We start from the raw sequence: 6220 nt of genomic DNA, 5'->3' as shown, positions 1-6220 counted from the left end.
CTGCTGCCTGAGCCTTTCCTACAGTCTCATCTGCCTCCACCACAGGTCTCCCCCGCACAGGTCTCCCCCACACGACTGCAGCCTCCTGCAAACTCCCTGCTCTGTCAATATTCCTTCCTCCCGCCTGCATCCTGTGCTCAGCACATACACAGTCATTATCTGCTCTCCTGCTGACCGGGACTAGTGTACTGCACCATCTTATCTCTGCATGTTTGCTTCATGTTTCATTACACTCTTGTGAGGCTAGTCTCATTTGATCTGGTTCTCTATCTGTGCCCTAGAGCAGTATATATTTTAAATGCTTCATAAAATCTTGCAAACAGGCAAGTGAGCACACTTGAAGCATGAACCTTCACTTTGATATTTGTACCTCAACTCCTGCTACAACATTTGCCACAACAAATGCTTGTTGCTTTTCAGGCATGCTGCTCTGGAACACTCCACTCTAGACTCAAGGCACCCAGGCTGCGTAAGAGGTTGGTTAGAAGGGCTGTAGAGCAGGGAACGGTGCTTGGTGTGTGAATGTAGAGAGAAAAAAAACCCCAACGTTGGGATTTTGTAGAAGTGTTGGGATCTGCTAACTCTGAATTTCAGGACGTTCATTGTGTTGGACAAGTCTTGGCTGATACCAAATGGAAAAACCCAGCCATTCTGGGAGGTGCAGCATGTCCCTGAGGGTCAATTGACAAATTCCCTTTGCCTCCTGTGCCTCTGAATCACACTGCAGTGCATCTACTGCCACTGTAGCTCCAGCCACATGTGCCTTGTCTTCCCCTGATGACAACTCCTCCTGGCAGGAATGGCATTTGTTTGCCTGCATCCAATATATACGCACAAAGTAGTCTGGCTTTTGCTCCTGTCAGCCCTACAGAGGAGCTGCTGGATGCACATAGGAGAAGGCAGTACGACACAGGTTTATAAACCACATGAAAACGCACATTAAAATTCCCTTGTTCCCATTCTGTAAGTGGCACAACAGGAAATGATCTCTCAGGGCTAAGACGGCCAGTGGATGGGCAGGGAGTGGGTCACATCTGAGACATGGGAAGGAGCAGTACAGAATGCATAAGGAGTGCCTGTGACTTACCCACCAAGACCTATAGGGGAAGAGAGAAACTAAATACCCATTCTGCTTGGTCAGCCTGTGCTTGTTTGCCTAGATGGTTTCAGTGACCTTATATATACTATAAAACCAGTGTCTGTACCTGTGCTAGGATGTGATGGAGTGCTGTGGTTAAGGGGAAATGTGCCAAGCCAGAGAACCATGCACTTAAAAGTTTGGAATGAACGTTATATTTGTGCCAAATTTTTACTTGTAGGGACTGTTAAAAAGCAACAGTTAAAAGAACCATGAATTGAGGTAAAAAAAATGGCTTCAGTGTGCCATGAGACAGCTGGGAAGGAGCACCCCCATTCAGTAAGGCAGAAGGGGGTGACTGTGGTCTGAAGTCAGGGACCCCGTTTGCACGGACGGCAGGGAGAGGCTGTGCATGGGAAAGGTGTCAGCCAGGCAAGCCAAGCAGCCCAGGAGTAAGAGCTTCAAATTGAAAAGCTGAGTCAGACAAGGACAGAAAACAAAGACCTGGCAGAACTCAGCCTGTCAGATTTATATGCTGTCCCAGTCCAAATAGTCACCTCTATTTAATAAATACATCTAATACCCACTGGACTTTGGGGCAGCCCGAACAGCTGCATGAAGGTTTTAAATTTATTTTCATTTCCACAAACACTCTGCTTTTGATATTGAACAACCTGTGATTTATTTCATCCAAACCAATCCTGACTGTCGCTTGACTTACGGCCGTGAGCAGTCTTAAGGACTGCCTAATTGGCCCTTCCACCCTCAAGGGAAGAAGTTGTCTCTGGGACTATGTAGCCTGCAGCTGACTTCAGGCTTTTGACCTGAAAGAAAGAGACATGCACATCTTCCCACCTGCCACGCTATCAGCGTTCTCCTGATACCTGAAACCAACACTTGGGGAAAAGCCTGGAGATGAAGCAGACCTGGAGAAGGGGAAATGAAGGTTGCCATCCCTGAGATTTAAGCTTTGGAAATGTCATCTCTCACTTGGTGCCTGTATTTCTACCTCACTAGCTTCAGATTCAGGGTATCAATCTCTGTTATCAAGGTAGCCTTCAAAACCTGAAGGAGCAGGGGAAAAAAAAGAAGCTTGAATCCCAGAGAGTACTGCAAAATCTATGTAAAGAACATATTTTTTAAATTTCAGAAATGCAGAGGATCAGTGTCACTGGTATGAGCTGCCTGAAGCAGCTATTTTTGTTCTTCAGAAGCTTTTCCCTCTATTCTAACACAGATCAATTATGAATATTTATGTATACAGCACCAAAAATGTGGTAAGCAGTTTGCAGGCTTGCAAAATATATATACCATATTGCAAAAACCAGCTCTCTCTTCTGAGCACCGTGCCTGATCACTCACTCCTCCTCAATGGCTAGCAAAGAACAGAGACAACACGCATTTGTAGCACTGCCACCTCTATTCAGAGCAAGAAGAAAGTGGTGCAGTCAGGAACTGCAGTTTGTGTTAGTTTAAAATCAGTCCCCTGTCACTCAGAGTGTGCCTCTGTTAAATCGTTGATAATCCTTTCTCTGAGCTTGGCTGGGCCATTGCACCAATTTAACAGGCAGAATTTTGTCCTGCTCTTTGGTGAGACACAGAATTTGGGATAAATTTGCAAAGTTCTGGTACCTGGTGTCTGGCTTTCAAATGAGACAGCTAACAAAATCCTGAGCATTTCTGGCCATGAGACCTTGCAGAGCACTTCATGAAAGAGAAACATTAAGCCATCTGTCCATGGGAGACTCCTACCAGGGAAATTGCAGTATGATTACTTCAAATTATTTCTCTGCTGCTCAAAAAAATATCCTAAATTAATATATGCTGCTAAAGAACTGCCACATGCTGTCCCAACGCTGACATTACTGGAAAAAATCTTTCCAATATAGATGGTTTGTTAGTTGGCTTATGCAAATAGGCATATTGGAAACGAGGAACTATTGCTAAGTATAAAGTCAATCATACTGTCCTACAACTCGCGAGGGCTGCCGAAGAACCATGCAAACTACCTGTAAGAAGCAAGTCCAGTGATTTCAACAGGCTTTCAATCAGACTTTAAACATAAAAAGGAAGTGTATTCCTAGTCAATAATAAGCTCTGCCTTTTTAAAATTACAAATTCAAATATCTATTGGAGTCACAAGTGGCATTTCCTTCAGTGTATCCGTTTATGAGTCTGTGTAATCCAAAACATGTCTATGATCTTTTGCAAAGCCTGTAAAGAGAGAACACTGCATTGTTTCAATATTAACGCTTAGTGCAATATTTGTGAATTAAATTGTGGATATAGCAAAAGAGAATCTGTCTGGACCATTCACAAAATGAGCTTTGATATCCTTTTAGTAAGTAAAAAGCTGAAAGGAGACATCAATAATTTATTAGCACTTGGATTATATCCTCCACTGCTTGTAGTTTACTGCCTTCTTGGAGGAAAAGAGGATGAAGGCAATATCATCTCTTAGGTTATAAAGTGTTTGCATACTCTAATATGGTGGTCCTGACAAAGGATGCCTCATTTTGAGGGGCATTTCTACGCTCAGTGTGATGGCTGTACCTCCCAGAATGGCAGTGGGATGAACCACCAGCCTGTTGCCACGTGGTACCTTTCTAATTAACAGCATGAAATGAGCCGGGCAGTATTGGTACCACCCTCCCATAGAGTGTAAACAGCTGGCTTGGTGCCCTGGAAGGCCTGAGCTTTAACAGCCAAAGTACAAAACCCAGCGTGGCTGTAAAGCATGGGTGACATCCATACAGGCATGAGACACAAGACGAGGGCCACCTCTAGAGAGGTGAAGTGCTCCTCATTTCTTCTCATCTCCTGCTATCGTCATCCCCCGGCACTGCTCGTTGTCTTCTCTTTATTTCTCAGCCCACCTCTACACTCTAGGCTTTTTGCTTCCATACTGTCTCCCTCCTATTCTCTTCGATGTCCCTGCCCTGCCTCCCATTTCTTTCCTGGTGGCAGTGATGCCTGTCCTCAAGCTCCAGGCTTAGTAATGTTATTGCCATGTTGTGCAGAGATGCCAGAAATTGCACTGACATTCATTCTTTCCTTTCAGGATGAAATGTTCTCCCTTCTCATCTATTCCTCTGGCTTGTGCCTTTCAAATTTGGCACCTGTCTCCTGTTTCTATCTTTCTCTGATCTTACTCATTCTGATGTGCTATTTCCAATACCTGAACAATCACCATCCCCCACAGCTTTTCAGTCTTTAAGTCCTGAGAAACCTTTCCTAGTTCTGTCCCTATCACTGTTGCCAAGAGCTTCATCTCCCCTTACAGTATTCTTTTGAGCCATTCCCAAGAAACACAGGAATAAGCAAAGGCTATTCCTCTTCTGTGTTGGAGCAGAATCCAGCCTCTCCCTTTGGTGCTTCTTCAAACAGTTGCGCTTCCTTTTTTGAGGCTGCTGGTGAGGGAGGACGTCTCCACTAACAGAGACGAACAGATGCTGTCCTCTCAGCCCCAGGTAGGACTTGAAGGGCCATGGGCAGCATGAGGGACCTAGAGCTGCCTCTGCCCTTCTCTGTGCATAGGGGCTTTGTCTTCTGCAGATACTGACATTTCGTGTTCTGTGAACAGTGAACGTACCTGCACAAAACCAGACAGACGCTCTTGAAGCAGGAAGCAGCAAAAGGCCATGCTTGCAATAGTTCACTAGCATCCTCCAAGGTTGCTGCTGCTGCTCCTGTTATGAGCTGATGTACCCTGCTTTTCAGTGGGACTTGGTAACTCAGCTTAATGCTACGCAGGTCCTGTCCACAAAGTGCTTTTGAGAAAATGAGGCCAAAAATCTTTTAACAAGTATTGTAAATGCATCCCAATTTTAATGGACTGCTGCAGACAATAAGGAATTTGAGCCCCCAGATTCTCTCTCCTCAGCACCGAGGGGCTTCGTAAATCAGAAGGAGTAGCAATAGAACAATCTGTTCACAACATTTCATTGTCTTAAATAGGAAAGAGAGTTCCTTAGACACTGTGGCTGACTGGAGGAGCAGTCCTAGGGCAAATCAGTGATGACCCCAAGCACCCAAATACAGTGTGTATGGCTGGAAGAAGAGCAAATACCTCTGGTCCTTAGCAGAAAATACGTAACTATCATGGGGCTTGGCCAACTTCTTTCCCAAGGTAAACTCGGAAACCCAAATCTATCCATTGACCTCCACGGCTCATGACTTGTGATGCAGAACAGCCATCTGGGCAGTGTCATTCCAGAGCCAAGTCGATAATTTGGAGAGTTCCCAAAATTTTCCCATGGGAAAAAAGCTGGGCAGTTGCTGCTGCTGAATGTCTCCAGAAGGCAGCCTGCCAGTGCTCAGGGCTGTTGGCCAGTGCCAAACAGACTTTTAAAATGCATGGCCCTCAGTGACAAACCAAAATGAAAAGGTGCACACGTGCATCTGAGTGATCAATGCTCCCACACGGTAACATTGAGCGAGCACTGGAGTCATCTTTGCTGCTTCCCCTGTAACTGTGCTACGGAAGAAAAGGGCTTTTAAATGCTGGTGTTGCAAGTGGTACCACTTGGCACTAACAGAAGGGGGGCTCTGTCTGTGAGCTTTCCTCTGGCCACTGTCAACTCCTTTGCTCCTGACGTAGGCAACTGTCATGAGAGATCACAGTAGCTATACCTATGTCTGAAAACAATAATAAAACAACACTGAAGAGAACTTGTTGTCAGGCAAATAATGAACATAAGAGGGTACTCTAGAAAGATGCTTTTACGTCAGCCTGGTAGAGAAGTGTGTACAGCTGAGGCTTTCTGATGACTTCACTTCCATCACCAAGTGTCACCAGTGAGGGAACAATCCTGTCCTGGTGCCAGGCATACGCCAAACTTCACAAGCACTGAGCCTCTGGAAAAAAAAAGATGCAAGTTCCTTCACTACAGAAAACTGGCAAGAGCACTTAGTCAGTCTATGAGGTGGCAACAGAGTTCAAAAGTGACTTGGAGCTATGTACCAGTGCCACATCTAGGTATGAGTTGTCCCATGTAATAACAATACAGCTCTGGTCGTTTCCTTAGAATACCGCTCTTCCACGTGTCTCTTCCACCTTGCTGGGCTGTCCTTTTAGACAGTCGTTTCTCACTAGGCTGCTTGCTTCTCCCTTCCCAGAAGGTTAGGTGGATGCAGCGTGCG

This window comes from Patagioenas fasciata, chromosome 5 (assembly GCF_037038585.1).
Source record: "Patagioenas fasciata isolate bPatFas1 chromosome 5, bPatFas1.hap1, whole genome shotgun sequence".
Taxonomy (NCBI): domain Eukaryota; kingdom Metazoa; phylum Chordata; class Aves; order Columbiformes; family Columbidae; genus Patagioenas; species Patagioenas fasciata.
This window is presented reverse-complemented; position numbering follows the sequence as displayed.